Consider the following 18,685-nt stretch of genomic DNA (forward strand, 5'->3'; position numbering starts at 1 on the left):
TAACCGGGGGGGCCGTTCTGCGCCCCTCCTTAACCTCATTTATTGATAGGGACCGCTCTCTCCTCCTCCGACCTGCACTCTTCTGCAGGTATTTTCCCCCTTTTCCCCTCTGCCCTGTCACCCCTCTCTGCGCCCCATCAACTTCACCGCCCTGCCCTACCTGACCCAAACTTTTCTGTACATTCCTGATAACCCCTTTAGCCACCTGTGCATTATCCTCCAGATCTCCTACTGACCTCTCACCTAAATGAACTCCACCCCTGGACACTCTCCTGTCAATCTCCCTGCGCATTTTCCAACCTCTAGACTCCCATTCCTCTCGCCTGCCCGCTGAGGGGCTGCATGCTACCACTGCCGCGAGAGCCCCATCTGCCGCAGCTCTCCTCTGTGGTCTTGCTGCAACCTCCTCCCCTTGCCCGTGACCTCACCTAGGGCCCCCTCCAGCTCAGCTTTAGATGTCCTACTAATTATGTCCAAGACTTCCCTCAGGCCCTTAGGATCCACCAGTCCCCTCTTTTTCGTTCCCTGCCCCACCATCCTACCTGAGCAATGCTATTACGCACTTGTGCAATGCCCTGGAGAAAAAAGTCTGCTAGCCCCGAGCCTGCCCCACCCTATAATTGCTGGGAGCTAGGTGACAACAATATAACACCAATTGTCCCCTAAAGTAACGAAACAATCTTAGAAATTAAAGGAAAGTGGATGAAGAAATTGACTGGGCTGCCAAAAACATGTACTGGCAGCAAAATAATCTTTTTGTGTGTACTTTCAGTGCCCCAAAATTGCCTATATTATGGCAATCACTCTGAAAATGATATCCTTGCTAAAATGAAATATAACTACCCTGACTGTAAAATAAAGAATATAATGTAAGATTTTTTTTTTTTATTATTTTCTTTTATTTATTACGGCCCCGGACCCAGTATTGAGGGCAAAATACCCTAAAAATCCTGTCCACACGCTATTTGCTAATATTTGGCACCGTTGCAGAGCACAGAGTCTCTGCTTATATCACATGGCCCCTTTAAGGGGCTCTGACCTGCCCACACATGGCGCCGGGCGGCACCGCGCTGCGAAAGAAACACATGCCTACGAACCTGTGTCCCTACCACACAGCTAACAAATGAAAAAACCCAGTTGGTCGGCTAAACCTAGCACCCCGGTCGCCAACACAATGCAGAGCTACCAACCAACGCCCTGTGACCGGGCCGGAAAAGCAGCACCGCACCACCCTGTGCGCGGATGAACGGGCTAACAGGAGAAAGCCCTGCAGGACACCTAAACTCCCCAGGCAGCTGCGACGAAGGCTGCAACGTCCACAAACCACAAGTAAATGAATGGGTGTGCTACTATGACAAAATATAAAATATGAAATGAAAAACAAAACTGTACTATAGAACTAAGACTACCCTCCCACCAACTAACTAGCTTTGTCCCCACTCTTCCTACCTCCATAACCTGCACTACGTAGGCCCCAATAAGGGAAGGCTCGGGAGCAGGCAACCCAGACTGCTGACAAAAGCACATCCTAACCGTCACCTGCTTCAGAACCTTCCCCACTCCCTTAAATACCCATGGGGCGCTCTATGCACCAGGCCAGCTCGCTGGCCTTGTGCAGCGCCAAAAATCTAACCATTTGCGTTCGCCCCGACCCCCCTTCTGTGAGTAAATAGTACATGTTACACCTGCAGTATATATATATATATATATATATATATATATATATATATATATATATATATATATATATATATATTTGTTGTGCTTTCATATTGCCCCTGCATTTTTTATATAGTTCAATTTTTGAGTGTGGGAAATCATCAACATAAACAGTCACTGGCAAATGTGACCTCCCGAGCTCACCTCCCCAGCGGTTCGCAATTGACAGAGGACAGAGGAGCACAGTTGTTGGCTTTATCTGCCTGCAGTATTTGACAACATTTCACAACAACTGGGTCACCGAACAAGTACCGATGCATACACCTACACCGACACATGCACACACGCACACACACACACACACAATGTAACATGTTGTGTTATTTTTTTTTCATACAGTAAAAACGTTGACACAACCTGTAATCTATCACACTGCACAACTTTAAAAATGATTTGATCTGAATCTACAATAAGGCCCTGGCTTAGTCCCTCCCCTCCCCACCCATATTAACACCTACACACCGTCTAACTTATTTCTGACTCTATCATAATTCACAGTAGCTGAGAGCAAGCGATTGTGAGCTGCACCTATCCTCCCCTGGCTGTAAGTCTGCACTTAAACTGTCTTCAGTAGCATTTTAGGGGTAGCTCTTAAAGGCAGCCCCTATAATCATGGACTATTTATAATCTCCATCATCAGTTCAGAGAAATCAATTTTTAAAAAAGGTGCATGTTATGAACACCTGGCAAGAGGACAGAGATGGTGTCAAACACTCCGCACTGAGGTTAACATCTCTGTATGAGTGGTGCACCCTCACCCCACAATCACCAAACCCCAAATTCAAAGGTATTTAAATAAAGGTAAGAAATTAAAAAGCCAACTAAAACCATAGCACATATTTCAATAATGTAATGAAAGCAATGAATGTAGTCTGCTTATTCGGTGCTATGCCTGCTAAATTGGTGAATTTCTGACACTATCAGTGGACTCACTGCACAGGGCTCTGCGAGAAAAAAAGGGGCCATTACTGGGACAGTGGAGAGGCAGATGTAAAGCTTGTGGTGTTCATGGGTGCAAGGCTGAAGTTCATGGTCCCTGATTGCCAATCTGAATTCTATGGATTTGGCAGAGAAACTTGATAGCATTTTAGCAATGAGGAGCAGATAGACTACAGTGTGTTGGGTCTTGTTAGCCACTGATATGGGAGAGTGTGTAGGGTAAAGATGAGTCCTCCATTCCTGACCACCACCATATTGACCCCCTATGCCCTACTTCCTACTCACTATGGCGGAGTCATGGTTAATACCCTGTCATGGTAAGGGTGGAACCTGAGCAGGAATTTGGTCTCTGGCTCCTGTGGAGACGTGTATTCCAATTTCTGCCCTTCTCGCTGAGGCAATATGTATGAACAGGCGCTGTGGTCAGGAGTCAAAGAGCTGAATCTGGCAACAGATTGCAGGGGAACAGGGGAGTCCTTAAAACGCTGGTCAACACAACACCTATTTACACTGAGACTTATTCAGAACAGATACGAACTCAGGAGCAACTGATCCAACTGAGTGCATGGCTCTACCACAGAATCCAGTCTGTAATGGAGGCAGCGCTAGAAGGCTTCTTGAATACTTGCAGGAAAGGTCCTGGCCCCCGGTGGACTAGGTCAGGAAGAAATTGGTCAAGGCAGCATGGTGTAGCTGACTTAGAGAGCCAATTAGCGCCAAGGGAAACACTTGAATTGGAAATACAGCATTTGTGGTAGGGAGTGAAAGGTCTAATTATGGGATCAGGAGCAGTGGAGGTGGGCCAAAAGATCAGCAAGGAAGATGTGTCAGGTGGGGACAGAGTAGCAGGAGAATATTGGAGTGCTGTGAGAGAGTGAAGGTGAGGTGTTTACTTTGAGAGGGTGATACCAATTGGGATCTCTGTGAAAATGTGAGGTGGGTCCAAACTGATCGGATTCTTTGCTGAGTTCCAGCACCAAGTTCCCAATCTGCCCCAGTCCCATTGTGCTTTTTGCTGAGGAGCTGCACGACGTGTTTTGAAGCTGTGTCCCTTCTTGGTGTTTGCTACTTAAACTGCTGGTGGGCGCGGAGCACGGCGCGGCGCGGTGTTCCGGCACCGAGTTCCCAGTCTGCCCCAGTTCGCCTCCTGGACGCAGGCTATGGCTGACAGTTTGTCAAACAAAGCAGGTCCACAGACGCAATACAAAACGCTACAACAGCGCCGGATGTTGAATCCCTGGACGGCCGCAAACAAGGTACTGCCCGAACTTCCAAGGTAAGCAAACAGATCATTACTCTACCGTCTGACATTCCATCTGAGGGAGTGAGTGCAATAGAGGCGGTCGCTGACCGATCTGTCATGGCCGCATTGAAAATGGACTCACATATTGCCTTGCCGGGAACACCACCCCCCGACACACTGCCTATACTCAACATTAGCTGTAACAGCGATGCCGTAACGTTAAGTGAAAACACAAGTGATACAACGAAGCAGCATACATTACCTGTGTCTACGCCTCCACAATTAGCAATGTTAACTTTAAACAACCTGGAACCTGTTTCCAAGTTGATTTGTCAACTTTGGGAGACTATTTCTAGTCCCGTAACTCCGGAACTCTTCTATTCACCATTTGACATCACCGATGCCAAATTAATGACAGTTCGAAATACTGAAGCTATTCTAAATGATGTGGAAGAACTAACTATGAAAAATTCTAATTCTAATGAGTTCAGCCCACATACAGAGATAAGCGGAAAGCAAATATTACCGCCAGTGCTCAGCTCAATGGACCGTTCTCTAACAACAAACATGGTGCCTTTACGACCGGTAAATGCTAGTGCTCCAACAACTACAGGTGGCTCTATGTCTGATGGGACATCGTGCGGAAATGGCGACTCAAATGCCGCCATAGAAAATCTGCACGTAATGCTAGCACATGACTTCTCAGGTGCTCCCGCGAAAGGTGTTCATGAGATTCAAGTACATGCTACTGAAGAAGGCCTGGTACCGAATGGAACAAGGACCTTAAGATACCTTGCTACGCTTAATTAACATACTCATCACAAGTCTTTGGTACGTCCGCTGATCTTTTCGGAATTGGTGTCGGACGATTGCAGTGGGGGTTCAGATTGTGAAGGCATTGTGCGCAGAAAGCATAATTTTGGCAATACACAGCCTATCCTAACCTAATCACCTACTGTGCCGACTGTGCCTCCAGTTTCTGCATCACAAACAGACAACATTCTGCTAAAGCAAGGCAAGTATGATTGATTACAGAACTCGCCATCTGATGACATCACACAGAACCTCCTGAATCCGCTAAATGCACTAGAGCCAGTGGTTCATTCTGCATCAATGTGCATAGAAAAACTCAGTTTAAATTGCATGCAAAAGCCCTCAATTAAATTATTGAATGATTCCCTTCGTGGTCAAGTGCCAGAACAATCCAAGTCAAAAACAAGCACACCAATTGCACCCTTAAGGAAAAGTCAAGGTTCTACAAGGTCAGTGCTAACACTCAACAATGCACATGGAGGAGATGAACACACACAAATAGAGGACACATCTAGACATTCAAACAGTGGAACAGAAAATCATGGTCGCACACCTGCAAAGGCCAGTCTTTCATTGGCCGCGGCAATGGAGATCCACAATAATGTCTTGGCTGCATCATCCCTCGCCCTAATACCATTCGTGAAACTTTACGAAAACCTAAACAAAAGAATTCAAGACCAATGTGCAATGCTGCAAAATATGAATCGAAAACTGGAGAAAATGGAAAATTGTAATAATCACCTAAAAGAAAAGATAGCTGCAAATGCAGCCCAAAATGTTGAGTGGCAGCAAATGCACAATGAAATCAGCACTCAACAGCACTGCCAAAATGAGAAGACTATTGAAAACATGTTGGAAACCTTTCAGTGGATGCGTGTGCACCTCTGGTCCAATTCTGGACCTCGTACTGGTGATTGCCAAAGGCGAGACAGAATAAATGGCCCGAATATCCCACAAGAAATTGTTGAGCTAGATGAGTCCATAGTTTTGCGGGACAAGGCGAAACAGAGCAAAGCAGGAATGAAAAATTCTTTGTCAGTCTTGACAAATTCGACGACTACAGTGGACGTGGTCACTCTACAACCTCCATTGGGCCTAGAATCCCAAGCAGCAATTGAAAACGTGACTAATGATCCAAAAAGTCTATGCAACGATGAGAGAAGCAAAGGAGCATTGGACAAAGTTCATCGCGAAGAAAGTCAAACGAAAAAGATCATGCCAACAAACCCGTTTTCATCCTTTGGAATTTTTATGTCCATGGCAAAAACAACTGCCATAATACCTGTAATAGCAGCAAAAACTACGGTGGAAAAAAACGCCTCTCGGAAAGCAGCAAAGATTGGCAAACAGCCAATTCATTCAAAATCAAAGAAGTTTATAAGAAATCTTTCTACCCGACTAAGCTGAGCTTATTCAAATGTGATGCGGACACAAATAACAAACTGTCAGAAACCGCAATAAAAGAAAAAAATGGGGCTCACGTACTCACTGGTCAAATAATACAAAAACTGCCGTTAAAAAGACGCAGAATAATCTCTGACTCAAGCGAATCTTCATCTGCCTCCTCGTCAATCGATCTATGTGATCTATCAACCTACTCAAATCAGGAGGAGCTTGATGAGTTTCCTGCATCGAGCAGTAACCGTTCTACGTCAATTCAGGCAAACAAGTCAAGGCCTCATAAAGGAGTTCTCCCCAAATCGAGAACCCAGGACACGAAAACTCTTTGAACACTGACATTGTAGTAAATGCAAACCTTGCACAAGTTGCTGACCCTATATGGAATCCAAAATTCACAGCAAATCAGCGTAATCAGCGGGTGCACTTTGAAACAAGGAGCCATAAGCGCAAAAACATCAGAGGTGCTTCATGCTGCCGCAAACTACGACTGCAAAACATTCACTGTGATGCAACAGAAGTAAACCTAAACAGAACAAACATAATGAAACTGTTTCAATGTATTCCACTCTTGTGGACAATTGAATCTGATGACATAAAGATCGTTGAATATGCTACAGAAAAATCATCGGACCAGGTTCTTTTACACATCAATGCTGCAGGATTAAGAAATACGCTCTTAAGAGCCAGCGAGGACCTCTTGTTCTTTGGCTTCGAAATATTGCCTGAGCCCGATCAAGAAAATTCCTTACAATACAACAAGGAATCAGAATCAAATCGACAACATTCGATACCTGTCAACTCTGCAGCCTTGCAACAGTCCATGAGTATTAGTCAAAACTCAAGATTGGACGGAATCTCATAAAAAAAATCACTATTCGAAAAAAAAGCAAACTTAAGCAAGAATAGAGGCTCAATGTTAGCCATGACTAACAGACCAGGAGACCCTGCATGAGTTTCTATCATGGAACACATGTGGGTTCAAACATTTATTTAATGATTTTGGACTCTCTTTGAAACATGTGTTTGTGATATGCCTACAGGAAACTTGGCTCCGTAAAACTCCAATGTCCGATGGCTTTACCACTCTTTTAAACCCTGCGGTAACGGTAAAAAATGCTAAAGGACGTCCAAGCACAGGTTTGATAACAATGGTGCGAATAACGCAAACATGGTGTGCACCAGTTATAACAAATCCAAATCCATACGTCCATGGTACATTTATTCATACAATGGATAAAAGCCCTCAACTAAGGAAGTACTTATTGATCATAAATGGATATTGGAATCCTGTAAAAATCAGCACAACAGACTTCCTAAATGCCATATGTGAGCTAATAGATGCGGCCATGTTATCCTACAACAACCTGATGATAATCTGCTGTGGAGACCTACATTTCTCTTGGTTCCAGTTAGATGAATCGCTGCAGACTTATAGGTGACTAACCGATGACACGGTTGTGGCTAGAGGGCAGAGATGGCAAAAAGAAATGATGATGCGAGATCTATCTATGCTTAATGGTCTGGTAAAAGGTGACGTGCACATAAACCAACGTGGCACCGGCAAGAATCACACAGCATACTCGATTACATCTGGGCATCCAGAAGCTTTGAAAAAAAATCTTAGATATGCAAATTCGAAAAATTAATTATAGTGATAATAGCCTCCTGCACCTCAGCTGCATGATGGCCGCCACTTCCGAGGCCGTTTTATATCAGAATGATTTAGACGCAAACTGCAAGGCAATAGGCTTCGAATGAATGGGAAGCAGATCCATGGGCTTGGGATGAGTTTAAAACGTACTTCAGCTATCCAAGGCATTGACTACATCCCTCTGCTAACGGACTTTACGTTTACCTCAAACTTACACATGAATCAAGGGCAGTTACATCTACATCGCTACAGCAAGACGATTCACAGAGCACAAAGGACATTAAGAAAAGATATAAGAAAAATAAAAAAATGTCTGCCAAGATCAGAAATTTCAGATGCAGTGAAAGCAAGAGGAGCTCTGTATAGAAATTGGGCAAGATCACATGCCACTGTTATTGAGCAAGATCGAGCTGAGACAATGCTGAATCTACTTCTGACGAGGAACACACGCGAAATCTGGCAGATTCTGAACATGGAACTCTCAAAATGCACTCCTATGTTAACAAACACAATTTCAGGAGAGGCATGGGACACTCACTTCTCTGTGGTATTCCAAAAGTCAAACATTGCGACGGCTCCACTGCCCACTATTGAGGGCATCCAATGGGACGTGGTGATGTCGCATGACGAGATTATTGGAGCCATAAAGGCACTGAAAAACTACTGTGCAGCTGGACCCGATTTAATTTCCAATGTTGCCCTTAAAAAACACCCAAGCGAGTGGGCACTCTTCATTGGAAAATTGTTTTCCAAAATTGCAGCGTTAAAAATAACTGCCTGTCTCATGGACTACTGCGATAGTCATACCAATTCACAAAAGGGGCAATTAGGATGATCCGAACAACTATCGCCCAATTGCCCTGTTGGATACGATTGGCAAAGTTTTTGGCTCAAACTTAAGACAAAAACTTGCAAATTGGGCTAAGATCTCACAGATTGCTGACATACGCCAAACTGGTTTTACGAAAGGTGTTGGTGTAGACATAAACCTGCTAATTCAGACCATCCTGAAACTTGAATCGCTAAAAGCAAATAGAAAAATTCATTTTGCCTTTGTAGACATGAAGCAGGCTTTCGATAGTGTAAATCGAGGCCTACTTTGAGCAAACATGGCAAAATGGGGATGTCCAAATTTGTTTCTCGATCCAATAATGACCCTCCATGATCAAACATCCATGAGAGTGAGACTAAATAACAGCGGGCTGTTAGCCAATACAATCTGGTCCCACAAAGGCGTTAAACAAGGCTGTCCGCTTGCGGCAGAGCTCTCCAAACTATTCTTGGCTGATCTCCCAAACCATCTTGAGCAGGTACACTGTTTTTCGCCAATGATCAACCAAACACCAATTAAGTGCATCATATATGCGGTTGACTTGGTGCTGATTGATGACAGAACACAAATAGGTCTTCAGCGCCTTCTTACAAGTCTGCAGGAATATATGATAGCGAATGAGCTGATAATAAACACAGCAAAAGCAAAAATCATATTGGTGGGAAACTTGAAATCAAAGAAAAATAAAGCCTTTAGATGGAAAACTGCGTACACCCAAATCGCCTCTGTCGACTCCATAAGATACTTGGGCATTGAATTTAACAACTCTATTTGTGAACAGCATTGGGTTAAAGAATTAAAAGCAAAAACGCTGATGCTCGCCCGACAAGCTGCGAAAATTAATACGCAATATGGAAAGTTTTCGCTGGAACCAGTCCTAAGATTTTATCTTCAAAAAGCAGTCCCAGTCATAACGTTTGGCGCAGAGGCAGGGAGGAATATAGGTGAAGAAATCTGGCAAATGTTAGAAGGTTTCTTCTGGCGTTATGTATTAAAGCTGCCACAATCAACATCAGTAACGATACTGCGACACAAACTATCTTTAAACTCAATACATAGTAGAGTGGTGTGTAAATCTATCATGTCAATGCGCAAGATGGCCTTGAAGGCTCCAGCACCAGCCTACCAAATCTTCGCCAACAAGTATGACCCCAATGATAACAATTTACTCAACTTGTGGTTTAGTAAGCTATTTTCATTCTTGGAAGCCGCAGACATAAAGCAATCGAGAGATCATAAATTGCCCGCAATGTGCTAAAAAGAAATGTGATAATTGGGCATGGATGGTGAATCAAGAAAACCGTCAAAAAATTGAATCAATAAAATCTATGAAATGCGACTCAAAAAAACTGAACGAGCAATCACGCTAACTTCTGCTTTGTCCATCTCGGCATCATCGTGACCAATTCCTCAGGTTGCGGCTAAACATAAAAACAAAAGAAATACTCTGGCAAAGGAATGACAAATCCATAAAAGATAACCTCTGCCGCTTTTGTGGAGAATGCATTGAAACTTTGAGACACCGGCTCACTGAATGCACTCAGCTAGCAAATCATCGCTCTTTACATCTTGGAAAGTTTGCCCCTCTAGGTAACAACATGGATGAGTGGTGGATAAGGTGTATTTCTGGGCATAATACCAAACTCGTCTGTGCTCTCGCAAACTATCTGGATATGATTTTGGCAGTGGTTGTTTAATGTAGTACATCACTAGCAAATCTGTAATTCTTACTTTGGGTGGTTTTCATAAGTGGCCAATGAATCCATTTTTGAGTTGGGTGGTTCGTGGTGTGAAGAAACGAGAGAGTGTATGTAGGAAAACCACTTTCGCTTAAACTGTTATATATGTATGTATGATGAATTTCTTGTTTTGAAACAAAAGTTGTGCCTTGTGCATAAACTGTAGTCTATTTCAAATTTAAAAAAAAGAAAGAAAATGTCAGGTGGGTCCAAACTAATGGGATTCTTTTAGAAAGAGAAGGGAGAAATGTGAGAGTAGTTGTAAGATAAGTCTTGTGTGGGTGTGTGCATGTCAGTTGGTGAAAGAGAAAGGGATGTGAGAGGCAGGAGGTTAGAGGATGAAAGAGGCATGGGTAGTTTCGGGAGTAGAAGATCAAAAGGGAGTTGGGTGGCGGAGACAGCAGAAGATAGAGAGAAAAAAGAGAAACAGAGAGAGTGATAGGGAAAAAAGGCAGATAGAAAGAGAGAGAGAGAGAGAGAAAGAGAGAGAGAGAGAGAGAGAGAGAGGGGGAGAGAGAGGTAAGACTAGGAAGCAGAGTATCGCTGGTTCAGAGAGAAGAGTTAGAGGGGGGCGATAGGTGAAGCAAGGCAGAACAGTAAGACCAGCAGACTTAGTGCAGAGAGAGTGAAAGGCAGAGCGTAAGAGAGTAAAAGAGGCAGACAGCAGACAGTTGTGGTAGTGGTAGGGAGTAGAAGGCGTTCAGGTGAGGTTGGGCGCAGTGGTGGGCCACGAGAACATCGAGGACGATGCAGAAGGTGGAGGAGGACTTCTACGGTACTATTGGAGTGCTGTGAGAGAGTGAAGGTAAAGTGTTGAGTATCAGAGGATGGTTTCAATTGAGCTGTGTGTGTGAAGGTGAGTGAGAGACAGAGTGACGAGAGTTTTGTAGAAAGAGAGGGTGAACGTTTGAGAATGCATGTGAGGGAAGCTGTGTGTGAAAGTGTGTATATGAGTGGGTAAAAGAGAGAGGGATGTGAGTGGCAGGGAGGTAGAGGCGGATAATAGAGGCAACAGTAGTTTTGGGTGCATAGAAACAAAAGGGAGTTGGAGGCAGAAGTTGAGGGAGACAGGGATAGAGAGCAAGAGAGAGAGAGAGAAAGAGAGAGAGAGATCAAGTGAGCGAGAAGAACAGGAGATGGAGCTGGGAGAGACAGTGAGAGATAGAGTGAGGTAAGAACAGGAAGGGAAGTACAGGGAATAGGGGGAGAACAGTTGCCCGGGGTAGGGGGGATTAGGAGAAGAGGAATGAAGAGTAAGACCAGCAGATGGAATGTGAAGAGAGAGAGAAAGGCCAGAAGGGGGTGATAGAAGAGAGGAGACAGCCGAAGCTAATGAGCCGGTCATTGGGAGAAGTGGCATAACAACCAGACCACCCTGTTAGTAGAATCCTGCGGAAGTTCATCTCATAAATCCTTGATGCCACCGTAGACTGGGAGATAGAACCAGATCGTAGGGTTAGCCTGGGTGTAGTTTATGAATCTTGCAGACATGTTGTGGTGGAATGATATGATATGATATGATATGGTATTTGTAACGCGCCTATACACATGTGTTTCAAGGCGCGACGAGGCAGGGAGGGGGGGACAAGGGGAGACAGACAACGATCTTACTAGGCCAGGTGTCATTCAGATCGCGCAAGTGCAGGGGTGGGGGAGGGGGAAAAGTGCAAGGGGAAGGGGAGGGGGGGAAGTGCAGTACAAGGTAAGTTGCATAACGTAATAAATAAATAGGGAGTCAGGGCTAAAGGGAGAGGGGACCACTGTAAGGTTGAGGAGTGGTTGTAGTGACCACCCCTAGAATGAGAACCCCAAAACCTGGCACAAATACATATTTTTCTAATAAAAAGTGGAAACAATATAGCGGTTGTTTTTAAGTTATCGTGCACCCTGGGCCTCATTACGACCCAGGCGGTAAGTTACCGCCTGGGCCGTGACTTTACCACCATGACGTAAACTACGTTTACGCCATGTTCGTTGGCAGACTTACCGCCCCATTCCGACCTTGGCGGGGCGTTAAGTCCCCAATCCCCATTTACCCTTCCCCATTCCCATTTTTGCCCCATAGGGCATAATGGGAGTGGGGAAGGCGTTAATTACGCCACCGTAAATTACGGTGGCGTAATTAACTCCATGGTCCCTTAGCGCCATGGATTTTAACACCTGCTAAAAGCAGGTGTTAAATCCGCCATGGCGCTAAGGGACCTCGTACTCAGGCGGTAAGGGTTGGCGCTGTTTACGCTGCCGTAAACCCCTTACCGCCTGGGTCGTAATGAGGCCCCCTGTCACATCTCCCACACTCATGCATGTCCTGTCCCACACGCTCCCTTTCCTGCTGTCAATGAACACGTGGAGCGCCCTAGAGCTGCCAGCACCTCATTTTGATTTGTTTTCTGCCACCGAGTAAACGGAGCCCCCTGTCACTCCTCTCCTGCCAACATGTTGTCACCTCCAGAACTCTATCCAAACCATCAGGATGCGTCAGTATCTGTGGTGGTAAATTGGCCCTGTTAGCGGATAGTGCACGTGGGCTTCGCCATGCTGGTCCAGACAATGCGGCTCGCAAAGATGTTTGGTATGGCCACAGTGAGGAGGGAAAGGGCGGGGGGTGGTGGGGGATGTTGGGTGCTACAGCATGATTGAAGAAGAACTCAAGTGTTCAAAGTGCGCGTTATATCATGCTTCATGCCAGGGACCAGCCTCTGAGCGTGGGAGCAGGATTCACACCTGTGACGCTCTGCCTTGTCTTGCTTCCAAGAGAAATGTGTTGCCCCTGTACTAGGGCCACCCCCACTAGACCCCCCCGCCCCGTTTTATCCAATTTCCAGGTGCCCCTGGTTGCAACCATCACTGGAGGAGGGTGCTGCAGTAATGGGGACTTTGGCAAGTTATAGCGCTCAATATACGCGCCTGGGAAGCAACTTTACAGTTCTTGTGCATTGATGAAGTGCCCAAGGCCCTCTTTTTTAGGTTACACTTCAGATGTGTATATTTTGCCAACGCGCTACATAAATAACACACACATCTGTCCTATCTGTGTTCTGACTATATTACTATGCATTCCTCCCCTGACAATCTCCCCCTAACAGTACCCCCGCCCCACCCCGCAGCAAGTGGAAGTAGTCTGAAAGGGTCCAGGTGGAGTGTGTCACCTGTGAAAACTTACACCTGCCCGTTTCTCTCTGCCCCCTCCGCATGGGCAGGAACACATGCAGTGATCGCCTCTTCTCCTCTTGAGCTGCCTGCTGGAGAACGATAGATTTCAAATGACGCCGTGCCTTTTAGACTATGCATGATGGACCTGGTGTCATATTGTCCCTAACAGACCACTTTCAACATGCGAAATACACACCCACGTAGCATGTTATTTGCAATAAAGTCACCACATATTTAAATGATAAGGAACAATAACAGTGCATTCCTTACTAGTCTTGCAAAACAAAATACTATTAGCACTAAAGTACTATGAGAACTTAATTATCAGTAAATTGCACAGCAACACTATGACAAGCCAAACCTCACATGTGCCTCGAACATCCTTAAGCTGCTATATATATTTATTTCCAGCAACAAGAAAAATAATGTGTTCCTGTGAAAATGAGGCTATAATCCCTGAAAGCCTCTTGTTTCCCCATGTCAGGTAACTAGACTTGTTGAGAGCAATCAGCCTTTCACTTGCGGACTAAGACCCACTCACCCCCTTCCCAGGGGCATATAACATTCTCTCTGCACACATCACTTGGAGCATCTTCCACATGAAAACTATGGGCAAGGGGACACACAGACACTAAAGTTGTGTGTGGCTATCTGGTAGGTTTTGTTCAGTCCAGCGGGCGTCATATCTGTATTTTGTACGTGTTCGAGTTTTTTTGTAATCTCATTCTCACACCGCCCCATAAGGCATTGCAGTAGTCAGTTCAAGAGTTTATTTAAGGGCATATAGGTAATGAGCATCCAGTCAGCATGCTGGTTTACCCTATTATCCTGCATTCAGGGGTGTTGCTAGTTCTGGAAAAGACCCAAGGCTATGCTAATGTCGGATCTTTCCGGCTTGGGGGCTAGCTAGCCTTTTGGTTAGAGCTCCTGATATTCTATCCGGGGGTACAACCACAAGGCCAGGGGCTGTAGCCCCCTTAGCCCCCCCACCCCAGCAACGCCTCTGCCTGCATTTATGCTACCTTTTGAAATCCATCGCCAATTAATACTACTGTAAATACTCCAATCGTGTGCATTGCCTGTGCGCACCCATTTTGTCATTTTTGTTAATATTTGTAAATCGCAACATATGCCCGAAGGCATCTTGGTGCTGAGGCAAATGAGAGGAGGTCAGACCTGTAGGAGAACAAAAGAAAATTCTTCAGAGACTGGCGAAATGGAAGGTGAGGCGCGATATTGTGCAAGGCAAAAGGGAGAGTATTCTAAACTTTAGCAGCTCTTATAGAAAAAGCCTGGCTGCCTAGGCGGGCAAACCTAGCTTTGGGGGGCTGAATAGTCCTCAAGGCCTGGGAGCGTAGTCACCTGGCAGGTTTATAAAAACCGAACTCAGCCTGAAGAAATTCCTCACCCAGACCATGAAAGGCCTTGTGAACCAGACACAAGGACTTGAATCTGATCTGCTGCTGCAATGGGAGCCAATGAAGTTGGGCCAAAGGGGAGAAATATGGGCTCAAAATGGAGCCTGTAGAACAGCCCTCGCTGCTGAGTTCTGCAATAGCTGGAGGCGCCAAAGCAAATGTCAAGGAACAGCAAGGTAAAGAGCATTGCAGTAGTCGATGTTAGAAATGACTAATGAAGAGACCACTGGAGCATGGAACTTCTGGGGGACGAAGGGCAACACTTTCCAAAGCGCCCAGAGTATGTAATGGGCTTTTTGATATGATAGGTTATTTATAACGCGCTTAATACCCAGAGGTTTCTAAGCGTGGACGTGGGGATCGAACCTGTGGTGCTCCATGTTGTCGTGCTTTCAAGGCAAGCACGCTGCACCTGAGCTATCCTCCCGAGACCAACCAAGAAGATTTGATTGGTTAAGGATAACAAGGCCACCGTTTTTACCCCAAGATCTTTAACTTTAGACACAGGAATGGGAAACAAGCCAAGACTCTCTGGCCAACACTTCGGGGTCCAAAACAGTAAAGGAGAAGAAGTCCACACCCCCAACACCTCAGTTTTTCCACCATTGAGCTTCAGTCAGTTAGACGCCATCCAATCTGCACTCCCTTGCCGGCCCACTTACTGCGACAACACTAGCTTCAAAAACCTGCGTTCACTTAGACTTCAAATGCTTATTTGCTGACTATGCACAATATGCCCACTTATTTATCACTCTAAGCCTACATTGTAAAAACTGGACTTAGGTGTTCCATTACTATACGGCTAATACTTTAATACTTCTGAGTGTTATTCAGTGACAGCGCCCACTACATAACCGGAATCCAGATGCACATCCGACTGCACACTCTGCATTTTGCTGTACACTTACACCTTGCCTTTCCGCATTCCAAATATGAATCAAGGTGATCCGTTGATAGGTGATCCATTGTGTGTGCTTACTGAACTGCTGCCTTTCTGGCTCCCATTGCTAAAATTGAATCTAGGTGATCCATTGTTTGTGTCTACTGAACTGCTGCTTTTCTGGCTCCCATTGCTAAAATTGAATCTAGGTGATCCATTGTTTGTGCTTACTGAACTGCTGCCCTTCTGGCTTTTATTGCAAACGTATACCTATCATGTGCAGTACTTGTTCCGCCCCCATTGTAACACTAGGTTTCCATGCATCTTACTGTGTCAGAACTGCTAGTTCTAAGCTGCTATGTATGCTAACTGGTAGCAGTCCCACTGCATAACTCCTAATTAGCTCCACATACACAATGTATCTCCCACTGATTTACACTGTTCTACTAAGATCACTTTTATATATTATCAGATTACAGCATCCCAACATGGGCGTAATTTTAGGGCGGACGGGAGTGTTTGTCCCCCACAACTTTCATGGCACACCATTCTGTCCCCATTCATTAAGCTGGGGCACTTTTTCTTCAGATGTCATGTCCCCCCCAACATTTTCAACAAAGTTACTCCACTGCATCCCAATATCACGCTCAACTTACTTCCACTAGTGCCAGCGCACAACTTCCTTAAACAGATCGACATGATCACTATACCTTGTACTGTACTACAGAGGAAACTCAAACTATGCGCTAGACTCCCAAGGCTCTATGACCCTTTAACCAAATCAGCGCAAAGCACTGCCACTATTAGTCCTAGTAACGCTAGCCATTCCCAGCACCCCCTCCAACTTAACAGCAGACTTTTCCGAGAGCCAATCATCGCCCCGAAAGGTATTCATAAAATTCAGCCATCACTTTTGAAACCAGTACAGCCTGAGACAAAGGGCGCACTTATAAATGCCCGATCTATGGTGGCCCACGCAACAGATATTGCCGACCTACTACACAATGAAGATTTAGACTTCCTAGCTGTGACTGAATCTTGGCTCCACCCAGCAGCTCGTCCAGCAATTATGCTAGCCTTACCAGACGATTATACCCTACTAAGACTTTATCGTACCACCTCTCGAGGCGGAGGTCTTTCCATAATAGCTAAAACTAAACTAACATTGAAAATCTCTCCTCCCCACAACACAGGTTCATGTGAATCCCTAACTGCTAAATTAACCTTAACTAATACGCAGTCTGTATCTATTCACCTTATATACTGACCTCCTGGCCATTTAGGATCTTTTGAAGAGGACCTTACAAATATTGTATCAAACAATCTCAAGATCTCCTCCCAAAGCATCCTACTTGGAGACTTTAACCTTGGTTTCAGCGATCCTGCAGATGCTAATGCCACTCTAATTAACTACAGCTTAGAGGAATTAGGCTTTACCCAGAAGATCACAGCTCCTACCCACATCAAAGGCAGAACTCTTGATTGGTTAGCTGTGCATAATTGCCCAATTTTGGTCTCATCTATAATACCACAGCCCTGGTCTGACCATTACTTGATCACATTCTCCCTAGAAGCTATACCATCGCAATCTGACAGTATAGCTCCAGCTGTCCCGACCAGAAACAAAAGAAACATTACTCCTGAAAACCTTATTCCCTTGATCCTACCTACTCTCAATGCCATTCCAGACCACACAGATCCCTCCATTATGGTAGACCTGTATAATAAAGTAATGCTATCTTCCCTTGATGACGTAGCACCTATGAAGATGCGAATGTAACGCTCACCTGATTCCCGTAGAGGCGCCGGTCTTGACTGGGCGTATACCGTATCTTCAAAGGTGATGTGTAACACACGGCTGGCTCTTTGGGCTGGGCCTCTGTGCACTGTATGTCTGACTCGAAGGGTAAGATGTCTGCAGATAGAAAATATGGGATTAAGGAACTGGGTTATTGAATGTCTCTCTCTTCTTCCCTTTCTCTTCTCCTGTAGAACCCCAAAGGTTAACGCTCTCACCTTAGGTAAGTGAACGCCGTGCTCTCCATCTGCCTCGGGGCAGGGTGCTGTAACCAGTTTCTTCACTGGATAAGGGGAGCAGGCCTCTTGACTTCAGAGGACTGCTGTCCATCGTTTACTGCACGAACGGTAAGTTTCGAGTAATTCTAATGTCTTTAAAGTCTTTAGTAATGATGTTTCTTGTTTTGCAGGGTTCCGGCGATGGCGGATGACGGGCTGAAGTGAGTTGAAGATGGAGCCTGTGTGATGAATAGAAGCGCCTGGAAGCACGTAAGTAAGCGCTTGTTGCCTGCTTCACGATGCGCTCTAACTGTCTTTTTATTTTGCAGTTACAAGTTCGGAGCGGCTGCAGGGTGCCGGAATACCCACTGGGTTAGATGTGGAAAGGAGTAATGGCACTTGAGTATTAAAGTTCCCAATGTCTTTAAACGCACCTTGTTTTGTCTTTCAGATGCGGGATGCAGCGCCGAAGGCCTCCGGAGCGTGCGAAGAGTTGGTAAGCTTTTGTCTTTCAGATGCCGGAATGCAGTGTGAAGACCTCCGGAGTGCACGAAGAGTAGGTAAGCCTTTGTCTTTCAGATGCCGGAATGCAGCGCGAGGCGTTGATGACAGCCGATGGATCAGGTAAAAGGAGCGCTGTCACTGAAGACCGTAATGCTAACCTGTTCTTTCTTGTCTTTATAGGTGTTGCTGAAGACTGGATTCAGGATGGTAAGCCTTTTTCCTTAGGCCCAGGATCAGATGCAGAAGACACGATGAGCGTTCTGCTGCAGAGGATGCAGAATAACACAAAGCAAGATTCATCCATCGGGTGTGGTTTAAATAGCCTCCTGTAGTGCTTAGGTGTCTCCTTCCACAGCCACGCCTAGGTAAGAAAAGAG

The sequence above is a fragment of the Ambystoma mexicanum genome, chromosome 8 (assembly GCF_040938575.1).
Source record: "Ambystoma mexicanum isolate Mex_15411 chromosome 8, UKY_AmexF1_1, whole genome shotgun sequence".
Lineage (NCBI taxonomy): Eukaryota > Metazoa > Chordata > Amphibia > Caudata > Ambystomatidae > Ambystoma > Ambystoma mexicanum.